Here is a 17,021-nt window from a genome sequence, read left to right as displayed (position 1 = left end):
GGATCTGGCCTTGGCAAGGACCATGATTACCCGTATCAAACCCTCCATTGTTGGCGACTTTGTATGCCACCTGAATATCTTTCAACTGCTCTTCCAGCACCTTTCACTCATGCGACAAGTGAGTATTCCCCTCCCTAACCACTCTCTCGTTCCCCTTTACATAGACATAGACATAGAAAATAGGTGCAGGAGTAGGCCATTTGGCCCTTCGAGCTTGCACCACCATTCAATAAGGTCATGGCTGATCATTCCCTCAATACCCCTCAGTTAACTGGCATTGCAGGAACTCCTTATTGTTATGGAAGGTTTTCTCCTGGCTTATTCTTCCCAGCTTCTCATCCCTTAGCTCCCTACTACAGCTCTTGCGTCTGACTGTGCCTTGGACTCCCTGAGCTCTGCCTCTAACTTACCAACCTGCTCATCTAGCAGTTGGACTTGTCTTTGTAGACAGACGAGCCATATCGCCTTTTCAATACTGCGCCTATCCTCCTTGCCCTCCGTCCATTCTGCCGCTGCGTCCGCTGGATGCTCAGCACGCAACAAGCCCAGTGATTTCTTAGTGATGTTAACCTTCTTAAATACATATGAAGAAATCCCTTCCTCCATTTGGGATCTTTCGCCAGTAACGCTGTCCATGATTTATTTACACTCCTTTAACCCAGGTCCTGCCGCAGTCACCAAGAGATGTAAGCGGTTTTGATCCTAGCCCAATTGCTAGACGGACGGTTCGAATCGCCCCGCCTTACGAAAGTTCTTTCCCGGGGATTATTATTCAGAGTGTAAATGGAATAAGTCATGGACAGGAATGCTTCGGTGAAAAATCGTACTTATATTTATTTGGTCTAACATACACTGACTAAAACATGCATTACTAAACAAAATCACTGTCTCGGTGGAGAATAAGATCCAGGTTACAAACAACATACATACAGTACAGAACTGAGGACCGGTAACATGTAGTAATTCCCTTGTTGCTATGCTGGATTCTAACTCCCCCCTACCAACGAATTACCCAGTCGCATAAGTCCCTTCACCTGGCTAAACCAAACGAAGCTTCCTCCCCAGAATAGCCCCGAAAAAGCTTCACTTCTGAGAAAACCCTGAGCCCTTACACCTCACCTAGGCCACCTCTGGTTACTGGCTTGGGACACTCGCAATCATGCTCATCACCACACACAGTTGTTCTCGATTGCTCAGCTCAGCTGTGGGAAGTTGCTGCCTGGAGGCCGTAGCCTGTGTGGGGTATACTGTTCTCAGTCTCAGCGGCTTCTTTTGCGGAACTGTGGCTTCTTCCTCCGGTACTGTTTCTTGTTATGTCGCAGCTATTTACAATATACATCAATGATTTAGATGAAGGAATTGAGAGTAATATCTCCAAGTTTGCAGATGACACTAAGCTGGGTGGCGGTGTGAGCTGTGAGGAGGATGCTAAGAGGCTGCAGGGTGACTTGGACAGGTTAGGTGAGTGGGCAAATCCATGGCAGATGCAGTATAATGTGGATAAATGTGAGATTATCCATTTTCGTGGCAAAATCATGAAGGCAGAATATTATCTGAATGGCGGCAAATTAGGAAAAGGGGATGTGCAACGAGACCTGGGTGTCAGTCGTTGAAGGTTGGCATGCAGGTACAGCAGGCGGTGAAGAAGGCAAATGGCATGTTGGCCTTCATAGTTCGGGGATTGGAGTATAGGAGCAGGGAGGTCTTGCTGCAGCTGTGCAGGGCCTTGGTGAGGCCTCACCTGGAATATTGTGTTCAGTTTTGGTTCCCTAATCTGAGGAAGGACGTTCTTGCTATTGAGGGAGTACAGCGAAGGTTCACCAGACTGATTCCCAGAATGGCAGGACTGACATATGAGGAGAGACTGGATAGACTGGGCCTGTATTCACTGGAGTTTAGAAGAATGAGAGGGGATCTCATAGAAACATACAAAATTCTGACGGGATTGGACAGGTTAGATGCAGGAAGAATGTTCCCGATATTAGGGGAGTCCAGAACCAGGGGTCACAGTCTAAGGATAAGGGGTAAGCCATTTAGGACCGAGATGAGGAGAAACTTCTTCACTCAGAGAATTATTAACCTGTGGAATTCTCTCCCACAGAGAGTTGTTGATACCAGTTTGTTAGATTTATTTAAGAGGGAGTTAGATATGGTCCTTACGGCTAAAGGGACCAAGGGGTATGGAGAGAAAGCTGGAAAGGGGTACTGAGGTGAATGATCAGCCATGATCTTATTGAATGGTGGTGCTGACTCAAAGGGCTGAATGGCCTACTCCTGCACCTATTTTCTATGTTTCTGTGTTTCGATCTTGGTGGAGCGAGAGCAAGAGGGAGCAAGAAAATGGTGGAAAATAGTCGATCTTTATAGGAGTCTTGCTATCTCTATCTTTCCCGCCAATCTTTAAAATCCTTTTGTTTCTAAGCACTCCGGTGCTTAGTCAGTGATGGGCCATCATCAGACCCATGTGTATTCCGTGATTGGACTAATGGCCTGGAGTCTGGGACATAGCTCGGTCTTTGTGTTGGGATAAAAAACTGGTCCTCTTCGGCTGGCCAGGCTAGTGGGTTCATTGTTCTGCTTCTCTTCTGAGATGGAGGTGAGAGTGCTTTTGCATTAGAGTGGCTTTCGAATATGGTTACTGGATTCAAGTTAACGAGTGCCTCAGATTCCTGAGCCCATTTGTCATTGCTAGGACTGGTGGATGAACCCGTACATCTTGGATTTTGTCACAGCCAACTGCCATGCGGTCTCTACTGTCTTTTAACAAACCAGCTTTTTCACGTATCTGCACAGGGTGATCCCATCACAGGGAAAATACCCTCAGAAAAAACCCATAAAGTCCACAAAATATTCTCGACTGAGTCCATTCTTTAAACAGAGACTTTGCGATCTCTTCAGGAGGATGACGGTGGAGGAGGGCGGGCTATCGTACTCCTTTAACGATTGCTCGTGCCTTGTGCCAGCAGCTCATCTGTGAACGCTTTACTGATGTCTGAGGGTTCAGCAACAACTGTGGACATGTTTACTGTTTGGTGCTGTTCCGTAATGTGTTGTGTTAATGGAACATGATTCAGTTTTAATGTAAAATATATTTTATTCAAAAGTTTAACAAACAGTTCTTTTGCACTTAATTTAATAAAATAATTCTTGTATCAAACTTTAAGATCACTCTTCAAGATCACTTAAAAATGTTAAGATCATTTACAAACTTTTAAACTTGTAAATTTACATAACTTACAAAATCTTTTAATTTGAGAACAGTTACAACAATAACAACAATAATAATAACAACAACAACAGCAATGAAAGGCTGCACCCACCCATCTCTCCTCCACCTTATTCTAAGACCCCCACTGAGCTTAGTCTTGGACTCCACCACCCCTGCCCGCAGTCCGCGGTGCAGTGTTTTTGGGCTTGGTATCAAGCTTATTCTTTCTAAGGTCTCCAGTACTGCGCACCTGTTGAGGGGAGAGAGGCGAGGGGAGATGGGCGGGAGTGGGAGGGAGGGGTGCGTCGGCGGCAGGCGGCAAGTTGGAGAGCCCGGCATTGGGCTCTTTAGAGGCTGGTGTAGGGATTGGAGTGGGAGTGACGGTTGATTCTGACATGTCGTCCCTCATGCGCCCTGACAGTGTCTCAATGACCTGCAACATCCCCTCCCTCATGGTCAGTGACAGTGTTTGCACTATCTCTGACATTCCCTCCCTGATGGTCACTGACAGCGCATCAGTCACCTCTGACATTCCCTCCCTCATGCCACTATTCCCTCACTGATGGTCCCAGACATTGTTCCCATTTCTCGTGTCATTGCTGTTACTTCTCCCAACAGTCCCGCTAACTCATCACTCTCCCCACTGATGGCATCCAGGAATGATCGGGTAAGGGTCAATGCTCTCCGCACTCAATGGCATCATCGGAACCACATCTGTTAGATACTGCAGCCCAGGAGAGCGCGGTCGAGCTCTCCTTCCCCTCCTCCCCATGGATGTGCCTCGCTGCACCCCACCACTGGGACCCGCAACCTCGGAAGGTGTGAAACTATGGAATGTCCCACTAGCACTCAAACCACTAGTCACGGAAGGGGCTGTCACCACAATGAGCGGCACTTCCTCCAAAGTCAGTACAACAGTGGGAGCCTCAACCAGCTCCATCCCCTCCCTCTCCCCCTCACTCTCACCCCCATGTTCTTGGTCTGGAGAGTTGAATTGGAAGATGTTCTCCCCTTCAGTCTTGTCCGGGTCTGAATCATCTTCTGTATCATCAGGGTTGGCCTCAAGTTCTGCAAAATATAACAGAGCAGTCAAATGGTTAGCAGCAGAGGAGGGGGCAGAGTGGGTGGCATGAGTAGGCTCACACATCGCAGGCCAGGCAACAAGCTGACTTGAAGGACCACGATGAATTTGCAGGAATTAACCTCTCCTTCGACTGTGGCCCCAGCTTGTAATTGCTTTTCTCCAGGCAGGATCCTTTCTTCCAAGGGTGTCTGTGGGTGTAGATTAACTGGGTCTCCACCTGTTTGAGTTCTTTCCCTTTTATTATGTGCCACCTTCCTCTGCTAAGATGAAAACCTAACTTTTTAAAGAGGGTGTCTTTCTGCTGGGTGGGATTTACAATTGCAATTCCATTGACTAAATGAACATATTACTTACACTAACTACTTGACCAAGGTCCTGCCACTTCTTTTTACACTGGCCTCCAAGTCTCCTGGTGGTCACCATTGCACAGTAATCTTCTGCAACTTGGTTCCAGCGTTTTTTCATTTCTTTGGGTGGAACTTTTATGTGACCTCTGCTGGTGTCCAGCTCCTGCCATCTGTTCTCAATCACAGTAACTGATGTCTCCACTTCAAATACTTGGTCCTTGCACCACTTTGCATCTTGTATTGCTGCAGCTGCGATTTTTCCAATGCTCTCACACAGCACTCTTTCTCACACACACAACTGGCTCTTTAAAAATGGCCGATTGCCATCTCGGAGCTGTACTGCGCATGCGCGTCCATTGCAATGACATCAGAAACGTAACTTTTTTCCCGTGCATGCGCAGAAGCTGCGGCATCATTTTTCAGCGCAGACAGCAGGCTCCACCTCGCGAGGCGACTGGACACGCTGCGCGGCGCCAAATTCGTATTATACATCGGGGAAACTTTGGCAAATTATTTCTGGCACATTTCTGGCCTAGAAAAATGGGCGTAACTCTGGCAATATGCCAGAAAACAGGCTTGGGCAAAATTGAACCCTGTGTCGTGTAAATTCTGTGAATTTCCTTCCCACTTCTCTTTTATCCTGATGGTACAAGCTGCTAACTGCAAGGCCAAAGCCAGTGCATCGTTCATCCTATTCAAGGTGGAATCCAGAGTCTGCAAGCCCTTGTTCAAGGCCTGCATACACTCATTCGATTGCTACGTTTGATGCTCCATGCAGTGTTATCTGTCACCTTGGAAGTTCTGACTTAATCCATAGGGCTGAATTTTAATGTGTAGGAGCACGTGGGTTTGGGATCGGTGGGGGTTTAAAACCGGCAAAATTGACAGTCCTTTGGGAAGCCGGCTCCAAACCACCTACTTCCAGCTTTCACTGCAGCACGTTAGGCCACGTGCAAGCAACCCCCTCAGGAGAGGCCGTTTGGCAATTAACATATGTTAATTAGCGTGATATTGACAAAGATTTTTCACTTTAACTATAGGTCCACATGTTTCCCAGGCTTCCTGGAACTCACCAGTGAAAGCAAGGTGAGTACAAAAAACTTCACAATATAACAATGTGTAAGACATCCATATGCATACCACTGTGCCACTACAAATCTTTACTCTTCCTTTTCCTGGTACTTCTAAGTGGTGCAATTACTGTGGCTTCAGCAGAGGTAGAGGAAGGCTGCTCAGATCCCTGGTCGACACGCTCTCGGTTCCGAAGACTACTTCATCTGCACCTGTGCAGGGGCAGAATCTGCTATTGAGATTCGACGCAGCATGTCAGAAACTGAGTGAGAGAGAGGGTAAAGGGTGAGAAGTGGAAATACTTTGAGTGGAATCCCCCCTTCCATGTCCCCTTTCGCCATCATCCCCCTCATGGCCCAGCTGCATTTCACTACTACCACTCTGCTGGAAAACAGTTGTCTGCAGATCATAAGAATTAGGAATAAGGAGCAGGAGTAGGCCATTCAGCCCTGCTCCGCTAGGCTCGATGGGGATCAGTAGGGCACTGCAAGGCCAAAGCCAGTGCATCGTTCATCCTATTCAAGGTGGAATCCAGAGTCTGCAAGCCCTTGTTCAAGGCCTGCATACACTCATTCGATTGCTACGTTTGATGCTCCATGCAGTTGGCCACTCTGTGGAAGAAAACATCATTGTAATGCTTGAGGTGGACTCCTCCAATCTCTGTGCAATCATGGACAGTGTGCTTGGAACACCTGTCAGTGCATCGCGCAATCTCTGCTGCTGTTGAATGATTATCCTCTTCATCGATGGCTCCCGGGATATAACATCTGCAACCAGTTGAGCAGAGCTTGGAAAGGTCTGCGCCCTCTGACGCGGACTCTACACTGCTGTCCCTAACTCCACCATCTACTCTTGCTCACTTTTAAAGGGTCCGTCACCAGTGAAACCCCAGTTATGTCTCTTACGGGTCCCACCGAAGTGCGAGTATCTGAGTTTTTGCATGTCTGCATGAGTCCTGTAACGGTGCACCATTAGAGGGATTGAGCTCCTCTGAGGAGTCAGCGGTGGTGACCTCGACCATCTCCTGCTGGCCATGTGAAAGCCCTATGGGAGATAAAAGACATGAGTGAATACTTTCTCGGTAAGAATATTGGAAGTTATCATTATGAACAAGATCATATTTCACTCGTTGTTGATGTGAAGAATGAAGTGCTGGAGTTGAATTGAAAAGGCAGAGCTGTACGATATGGTCACAAAAAAACAATGTTTTATACAGGTTCATCATAGTTTCTACAGTTTTGTACTCTATACCTCTATTTTTGAAGCCCAGGATCCCGTCAGCCTTTTTAATTAGTTTTTCAACCTGTCCTGCCAACCTCAATGATTTGTGCACACATACCCCCAGGTCTCTTTGTTCGTGCATCTCCTTTAGGATTGTACCATTTCATTTATATGTCCTCTCTTCATGCGTGACTTCACGCTTTTCTGCATTAAATTTTATCTGCCACATGTCCGCCCATTTCAACAGCCTGTCTGTGTTCCTGAAGTCTATAGCTCTCCTCCTCACTGTTCACTATACTTCCAAGTTCTGTGTCACTTGCAAATTTTGAAATTGTACCCTGTACACCACGTCCAAGTCATTAATTATATATCAAGTAAAGCAGTGGTCCTAGAATCAACCCCTGGGAAACACCACTGTATACCTTCCTTCATAAAAACTGTTCACCACTACTTTCTGTTTCCTGTCACTTAGCCTGTTTCATATCCATGCTGCCACTGTCCCTTTTATTCCATGGGTTTCGATTTTGTTGGTAAGCTTATTATGTGCACTTTGTCGAACGCCTTTTGGAAATCCATGTACACTACTTCAACCCTCTTTGTTACCTCATCAAAAAACCCAATCAATTTGGTTGATCACGATTTGCCTTTAACAAATCTGTACTGGCTTTCCTTAATTAATCCATCCCTATCCAAGTGACTGTTAATTTTGTCCCTAATTACTGTTTCTAAAAGCTTCCCCATGACTGAGTTTAAACTGATTGACCTGCTGGGGTTTATCTGTAAGCCTTTTTTTGAACAATGGTGTAACATTTGCAATTCTCCAGTCCTCTGGCACCACTCCCATATCTATGGAGAATTGGAATATTATGGCCAGTACCTCCATGATTTCTGCCCTCAATTCACTCAGCATCCTAGGATGTAGCTCATCCGCTTCTGGTGATTTATCTACTTTAAGTACAGCAGGCCTTTCTAATACCTCTATCAATTTTTATCCTATTATGTTTCTCGACTCCACTATGTCTATGGCAGCATCCTCTTCCTTGATGAAGACAGATGCAAAGTACTCATTTAGTACCTCAGCCATAAGAACATAAGAAATAGGAACAGGAGTAGGCCATACGGCCCCTTGAGCCTGCTCCGCCATTCAATAAGATCATGGCTGATCTGATCATGGGCTCAGCTCCACTTCCCTGCCTGCTCCCCATAACCCCTTATCTCCTTATCGTTTAAGAAACTGTCTATTTCTGTCTTAAATTTATTCAATGTCCCAGCTTCCACAGCTCTCTGAGGCAGCGAACTCCACAGATTTACAACCCTCAGAGAAGAAATTTCTCCTCATCTCTGTTTTAAATGAGCGTCCCCTTATTCTAAGATCGTGCCCTCTAGTTCTAGTCTCCCCCATCAGTGGAAACATCCTCTCTGCAACCACCTTGTCAAGACCCTTCATAATCTTATATGTTTCGATAAGATCATCTCTCATTCTTCTGAATTCCAATGAGTAGAGGCCCAACCTACTCAACCTTTCCTCATAAGTCAACCCCCTCATCCTCGGAATCAAGCTAGTGAACCTTCTCTGAACTGCCTCCAAAGCAAGTATATCCTTTCGTAAATATGGGAACCAAAACTGCACACAGTATTCCAGGTGTACCCTCTCCCTATATGCGTAGGTCTCCTTCTCGACCCCACCCCACCCCACCTCTTACTAATCTTTTACTATTTATATGCCTATAGAAGACTTTTGGATTATCTTTTATGTTGGCTGTCATTCTATTCTCATATCCTCTCTTTGCCCCTCTGATTTTCTTTTTCATTTTTCTGACCTTTGTATGTATGGAAGCGTTTATTTGTAGCACCTAAAGTTATGATTGGGTCCCTTTGATCACAAGACCTGATTGCTGATTGGGTCCGCTTGGAGAATAAGACACATCCAGCAGTTACTCTGGAATGTGTAATTAGAACCGCCCTGCCTACATAATCAGTGACTTTTCAAACTGTAATTTGAGCCATTCTGACTGCCGACTCCAGACAGAACAGACCTGGGAACAGACCGGGATCACTCTCGTGGGTTAGGAACTTCACCTACCCCGCAAACAAGTTCCTGCCCCCACCTCCTGCCGTCCAAGTGCCTGACCTTCCCCGTGCCCTCCCCCCCCCCGCACCGCAGCCCAAGTTTCTGACATTCTTCTCCCACCCCCGGGTTTCTGACCTCCTCATGCCCACACGTTTCTCCCCTAAAGATTCATGACCTTCTACCCCCGACAAGTTCCTGACCTTACCCCTCTTCCCCCCGCACCGCCCCCCCCCCCCCCACCCCACCCTCCGTGCCATAGATGGGGCATTGTGTGTGGATCATGGATTGTTAACAGGTTTATTAGGTATGAAGTGAATAGTGACAGTGTCATGACATCTGGAGTTTGTCCACTCTAATAATGTCACTTGCCATACATGCACCGAGCTTTCCTCCCAGGTGTAGGGGAGGAGAGGGGATATGTGGTGCGGGTGCAAAGGGGGTGGGGTTGGAACAATGTGATCCGTCTTACCATCAGGATCATGTTCTTCCTCTCAACTCTCCCTCTTTAGACCTCGATCACATTCGTCCCCCATCCCCATTGTTCCCTCCACCACCGAGTTCCTGATCTCCTCTCCCCGAGTTCGCAAACCATCTCTCCCCTCTGATCCCCTCTACCCCATCCCCTCTCTCTCTCTCTGCCTCCTCCTGGTGTCTCTCTGCCCCTCCCTCCCCAAGTCTCTCTTTTTCTCTCTCTGTCTCCCGTCTTTCTCTCCCCCGCAGTCTTTCTCTCCCCCGCAGTCTTTCTCTCTCTCGCTCCCAGTCTTTCTCTCTCTCTCTCTCTCGCTCCCAGTCTCTCTCTCGCTCCCAGTCTCTCTCTCTCTCGCTCCCAGTCTCTCTCTCTCCCTCTTCCCCCAGTCTCTCTCTCGCTCTCTCTCCCTCCCCGAGTCTCTCTCTCTCTCCTCTCCCCCAGTCTCTCTCTCTCTCTCTCTCTCTCTCTCTCCTCTCCCCCAGTCTCTCTCTCTCTCTCTCTCTCTCTCTCTCACATCTCTCCTTCTCTTCCCCCGAGTCTCCCTTTCTCCCCCACTCTCTCTGACTTCTCATAGAAACATAGAAACCTTCGAGTCTGCACCGCCATTCAGTATGATCATGGCTGATCCTGTATCTCAACACCATTTTCCCGCTTTTTCCCCATACCCCTTGATGCCTTTTGTTTTTAGAAATCTATCTATCTCCCTCGTAAATATATTCAGTGACTTGGTCTCCACAACCTTCTGTGATAGAGAATTCCACAGGTTCACCACCCTCGGAGTGAAAACATTTCTCCTCATCTCGGTACTAAATTTCCTACCCCGCATCCTGAGACTGTGACCCCTTGTTCTAGACTTCCCAGCCAGGGGAAACATCCTCCCCGCATCCAGTCTGTCCAACCCAGTCAGAATTTTATATGTTTCAATGAGATCCTCTCTCATTCTTCTAAACTCTCGTGAATACAGGCCTAGTCGACCCAATCTCTCCTCATATCCTGCCATCCCAGGAATCAGTCTGGTGAACCTTTGCTGCACTCCCTCTTGGCAAGTATATCCTTTCTTAGGTAAGGAGACCCAAACTGCACACAATACTCCAGGTGCGGTCTCACCAAGGCCCTTTATAACTGTAGTAAGATATCCTTGCTCCTGTACTCAAATCCTCCTGCAATAAAGGCCAACATACAATTTGCTTTCTTAACTGCTTGCTGCACCTGCATGTTTACTTTCAATGACTGGTGTACAATGACACCCAGGTCCCTCTGTACATCGGCACTTCCTAAGCCATCACCATTCAAATAATACTTTGTCCTTATGTTTTTCCTACCAAAGTGGATAACCACATTTATCCACGTTACACTGTATCTGCCATGTGTTTGCCCACTCACTCAACCTATCGAAATCGCCTTGCAGCGTCTTTGCACCTTCTCACAACTCATAATCCCACCTAGTTTTGTGTTTTCAGCAAACTTGGAAATATTACATTTGGTTCCCTTATCCAAGTCATTTATATATATTAAATGACTTGAATGCTGGGGCCCAAGCACTGATCCCTGTCGTACCCCACTAGTCACTGCCTGCCACCCCGAAAAAGACCCATTTATTCCTACTCTCTGTTTCCTGTCAGTTAACCAATTTTCAATCCATGCCAATACATTACCCCCAATCGTATGTGCTTTAATTTTGCACACTAACCTCTTAAGTGGGACTTCATCAAAGGCCTTCTGAAAATCCAAATACACTACATCCACTGGTTCTCCCTGATCTATTCTATCAGTTACATCCTCAAAAAAACTCCAATAGGTTTGTCAAACATGATTTTTCTTTCATAAATCCATGTTGACTTTGTCTAATCCCATTGATATTATCTAAGTGTGCCATTATCACATCCTTCATAATAGACTCCAACATTTTCCCGACTACTGATGTCAGGCCAACCAGTCTGTAGTTCCCTGTTTTCTCTCTCCCTTTTTTAAATAGTGGGGTTACATTTGCCACCCTCCAATCAGCAGGAACTGTTCTATAATCTATAGAATTTTGGAAGCTGACAACCAATGCATCTACTATTTCCATGGCCACCTCTTTTAGTACTCTGGGATGCAAATCATCAGGCCCTGGGGATTTATCTGCTTTCAGTCCCATTTGTTACTTCAGCACTATTTTCTTCCTAATTATCATTTCCTTTAATTCCTCTTGCTCACTAGACCCTTGGTTCCCTAGCATTTCTGGATGTTATTTTTGTCCTCTTCCGTGAAGACAGAACCAAAGTATTTATTTAATTGTTCCCTGGTACACTCAAAATAAAGGATGAAACTGAGTACTGTGTACAATGAGCAAGTAAGAACTTAGCTGCTTTAATAAGACTCCAGAGTGTAGGTACCTCGTGGGTGGCCTGCTTATATATGTGGGCCCTCTGGTGGTCAGGTGTCAGAGGTTACAAGAGGTTAAATACATAATATCACTCCCCCGTGAAGTCAACAGTACATTTATTTACAAGGTGAGACGATCTGGGGCTTTTCGCTCCCTTGTCGATCGTCTCGGTACAAATGCAGGTGTGGCTGAGTTGGTCAGTTCTTCACTGGGCTGTTGGGCAGCCGGCCATACCGGGCTGCTGGGGATGATGAGTTTGGCTTTGTGGTCAACCATGATGTCAGTTGCCATTGTGTGTGTATTGGAGGGTCAAAGTTGGTGGTTGTTCGTAGCTGTTGGTGAACCTCAATTTGATTTGGTCCAAATGTTTTCTGTATGTTTGTCCATTGGCCAATTTCACCTGAAACAACCTACTCCCGTCTTTGGCAGTGACTGTGCCAGCGAGCCATTTGGGACCATGTCCATAATTGAGTACAAACACAGGATCATTGATCTCAATATCGCGTGACAAATTTGCGCGGTCATGGTACACACTTTGTTGATGCCGCTTGCCATCCACGTGATCATGGAGATCAGTGTGAACAAGAGAGAGCCTTGTTTTTAGCGCCCTTTTCATGAGCAGCTCAGCTGGGGAACCCCAGTGAGTGAGTAGGGTCTGGTGCGGTAGCTGAGCAGTACTCGGGACAGCCGGTTCTGCAGGGAGCCTTTCGACACACGTTTCAAGCTTTGCTTGATGGTCTAAACTGCCCGTTCTGCCTGGCCGTTGGATGCGGGCTTGAACGGAGCAGATGTGACGTGTTTGACCCCGTTTTGGGTCATGAATTCCTTGAATTCAGCAATGGTGAAGCACGGCCCATTGTCGCTGACTTGGACATCAAGCAAGCCGTGCGTGGCAAACATGGCTCGTAGGCTTTCAATCGTGGCCGTGGACGTGCTTACAGGCATTATTGCACATTCAATCTGTTAAGTCCTGACTCTAATGTACTGACTTACACGAGACACATGCTGAAGTCAGGACCTGCACCTTTAATTCCAGCTCTCCAGTGCTGCACTTACCTGAGACCTCTCTTTATGGGACAGATATGGAGTGTCTCCTGCAAGTGCACCTCTGGTGGTAAGGTATGCTTATTGTTAGATGTCATATCCAGTTACAGTCATGTATAGCATGGTAAGATAGTTATATACAGTAATGTGAGATACATGACACAATCCATTTTGAGTAAGCGTCCACGACAACCAAGAACATTCTGTCTAGAAATGGGCCTGCATAGTCCACGTAGATCCTCGACCACGGTTTGGAGGACCACGACCACAAACTTAGTGGTGCCTCTCTGGGTGCATTGCTCAGCTGAGAGAAAATGTTGCACTGGTGCACACATGACTCTAAACCTGAGTCGATGCCAGGCCACCACACATGGGATCTGGCTATGGCTTTCATCATTACAATGCCTGGGTGGCTGCTGTGCAGTTCACATATGAACGTATCTCTGCCTTTCTTGGGCAAGGCCACGCGATTGCCCCACAATAAACTGTCCGCCTGCAAGGACAACTCATCTTTGTGTCTATGCAATGGCTTAATCGCCTCCTGCATCTCCGCTGGAACACCGGACCAGCTCCCATGGAGGACACAGTTTTTTTTTTACCAAGGACAGTAAAGGATCCTGGCTGGTCCAGGTCCCGATCTGGCGGGCAATAACGGGGGACTTTTCATTCACTAATTCCTCCATGACCATGAGCAAGTCTGCTGGCTGTGCCATTTCCACTGTGGTGGTGGGCAATGGCAGCCGACTGAGAGCCTCTACGCAGTTCTCTGTGCCCGGTCTGTGGCGGATTATATAGTTGTATGCCGACAGCGTGAACGCCCATCTTTGGATGCGGGCAGAGGCATTGGTATTAATTCCTTTGCTCTCAGAGAACAGCGATATGAGCAGCTTGTGGTCAGTTTCAAGCTCAAACATGAGGCCAAATAAGTACTGGTGCATTTCTTCACCCCGTAAACGCACGCCAGAGCCTCTTTTTCAATCATGCAGTCGGCCCTTTCGGCCTCGGACAAACTCCTGGATGCATAAGCGACTGGTTGTATCATGTATCTCATACTACTGTACATAACTGTATCTTACCATGCTATACATGACTGTAACTAGATATGACCTGTAACCACAAGCATACCTTACCACCAAGGGTGCACTTGCAGGAGACACTGCATACCTGTCCCACACAGGTATATAAAGACAGGTCTCAGGCAAATGTGGCATTCGAGAGCTGTGTAATAAAGGTGCAGGTCCTGAGTGACCTTGACTTCAGCATGTGCCTCATGTGAGTCTGTACTGCAGGGACAAGAATTTACAGTGGCGACGAGTTACGGGATCACAGAATCCACAGAATGGCTACCAACAGCTCAGCTGAAAAATACAATGCTGGAGATAATTGGGAGGACTTTATAGAAAGGCTCCAGCAAAGCTTTGTAACCAAAGATTGGTTAGGCGATGATAAGGCAGACAAGAGAAGAGTCCATCTCTTGACCAGCTGTGGCTCGAAAACATACGCCTTAATGAAGGACCTGCTGGCACCCGAGAAACCAGCAAGCAAGTCGTTTGAAGAGTTGAGCACACTGGTAAGAGACCACCTGAAGCCAGCGAGCAGCCTACACATGGCCAGACACAGGTTCTACAACTACAGACGCTGTGTGGGCCAGAGTATACCCGACTTTGTGGCAGAACTTCGGAGGTTGGCTAGTTTATGTGAGTTCTCTGATGAACTAAGGAGAGAAGTACTGAGAGACTGTTTTATTGAAGGAATAGGCCATGCAGGCATATTCCGAAAGCTCATAGAGACCAAGAACTTGAACCTAGAGGCAGCAGCACTGGTCGCACAGACATTCTTGGCAGGAGAAGAAGAAATGAGGTTGATCTACACTGCGGGTACGACAACTAACGAAATATTGGAACAAGGGGTTCACAGCGTGAAACAAGCCGCTACCCCCACACACAGACAAAGGCAGGAGAGCAGGCCCTCAACAGCAGGCAGTGGCGCCAGAAGTCATCAAGGGCCACATGAACGGCTGTTCACATCTCATCAACCCACAATGCGAGTAATCAACTACAGACTGAGAGAAGCTCAAGAGAGATCAGCCAGATGCAGCTCATCCTTCGGAAACAATGGAAGCGGTCTGTGCTGGAAATGTGGGGGAAGGCACTCAAGGGGGTGTCGATTTCAGCATGCCGTTTTCAGAAACTGCAACTATACAGGGCATCTGGCCCGCATGTGCAGAAAAACAGCAGCACGGCTGGTATACGAATCGGAAGGGTCGGAAAGCGGACCAAAGACGGTGGGGACAGTGCCCAGGACACCGAGGTACAGCGCGTCAACTCGATCAATGGACACTGTTCTTACAACAAGACGTCTCCAATAATGATGAGGGTCCGACTCAATGGGATACCCGTCAATATGGAATTGGATACGGGAGCGAGTCAGTCTCTCATGACGCTCAACAATTTGAACAGCTGTGGCCGCACAAAAGCAACAGACCAAAACTCACAAGGGTTGACACCAAACTAAGGACCTATACCAAAGAAATCGTCCCAGTCCTTGGCAGCGCCATGCTCTCAGTCACACACAAAGGGACGGTGAACCGACTTCCACTGTGGATTGTCCCCGGAAATCTCCAAGAACTGCTGGGGAGAAGCTGGCTGGTAAAACTAAATTGGAAATGGGATGATGTTCACACCATGTCGTCAGAGGAACGGACCTCCTGCTCAACAGTTCTAAGTCGTTTTGAACATCTCTTTCAGCCAGGTGTGGGCACCTTCAAAGGGGCTAAAGTTAAAATCTACATCACACAGGATGTCAGACCAATCCATCACAAGGCTAGAGCTGTGTCCTATGTGATGAGGGAAAATATTGAACATGAACTGGACAGGCTTTTGCAGGAAGGCATTATCTTACCCGTGGAATTTAGCGACTGGGCAAGTCCCATCGTCCCAGTCATGAAGCCTCTGGATCTGTACGAATCTGTGGGGATTACAAATCTACCATAAACAGAGTCTCCCTACAGGACTAATACCGCTGCCCAGAGCGGAGGACCTATTTGCCACATTGGCTGGGGGAAAACTTTTCTCAAAGAGATCTCACATCTGCGTATATGACGCAAGAACTGACCGAAGAGTCTAAGCTACTCATCACCATCAACACACATCGAGGCCTTTTTATGTACAATCGATGCCCATTCGACATCAGATTGGCAGCCGCTTTATTCCAGTGCAACATGGAGAGTCTGCTCAAGTCCATCCCAGGGACGGTTGTATTTCAAGACGACATACTTATCACGGGCAGGAACACGGACTCCCATCTCCGCAATTTGGAGGAAGTACTAAAGTGGTTGGGTCGGGTAGACCTAAGAGTTAAGAAATCCAAGTGTCTGTTTCTAGCGCCTGAGGTTGAATTTTTGGGCAGAAGGATTGCCGCTAATGGAATCCGCCCAACAGAGTCCAAAATCGAAGCAATTCGTCTGCCATCCAGGCCCCGGAATGTCTCGGAACTGCGCGCCTTTCTCAGGCTACTCAATTACTTTGGGAACTTTATGTAGAACTTAAGCATGCTGCTGGATCCTCTCCACATGCTACTCAGAAAGGGGTGTGATTGGTTTTGGGGGAACGCCCAGGAACGCACCTTCAATAAGGCACGCAACCTTCTATGTTCCAACAGTGTTTTGGCTTTTTTTGATCCAGGTAAAAAGCTAGTTCTCATGTGCTGTGTCAGCGTACGAGGTCGGATGCATTTTACAGCCTGTCAATGGTGCGGGTAAATTACAACCCATAGCTTATGCCTCCAGGTCACTTTCGCGGGCGGAGCGCGGGTACGGTATGGTGGAGAAGGAGGTGCTTGCGTGCGTGTATGGTGTCACAAAGATGCACCAATACCTTTTCGGGGCCAAGTTCGTGTTAGAAACCGACCACAAGCCCCTCACGTCCCTGCTATCCGAGAGCAAGGCAATAAATGCCAACGTCTCCGTGCGCATTCAATGGTGGGCTCTCATGCTGGCGTCCTACGACTACACAAGGCACAGACCAGGCATCTAACTGTGCTGATGCGTTTAGCAGGCTACCCCTGGCGACCACGGAAGGGTCTGACGAACAGGACTGTGAGATAGTCATTGCAATCAATGCCTTTGAGTCTTCAGGTTTGC

Source organism: Pristiophorus japonicus, chromosome 5 (genome assembly GCF_044704955.1).
Source record: "Pristiophorus japonicus isolate sPriJap1 chromosome 5, sPriJap1.hap1, whole genome shotgun sequence".
NCBI lineage: Eukaryota > Metazoa > Chordata > Chondrichthyes > Pristiophoridae > Pristiophorus > Pristiophorus japonicus.
This window is presented reverse-complemented; position numbering follows the sequence as displayed.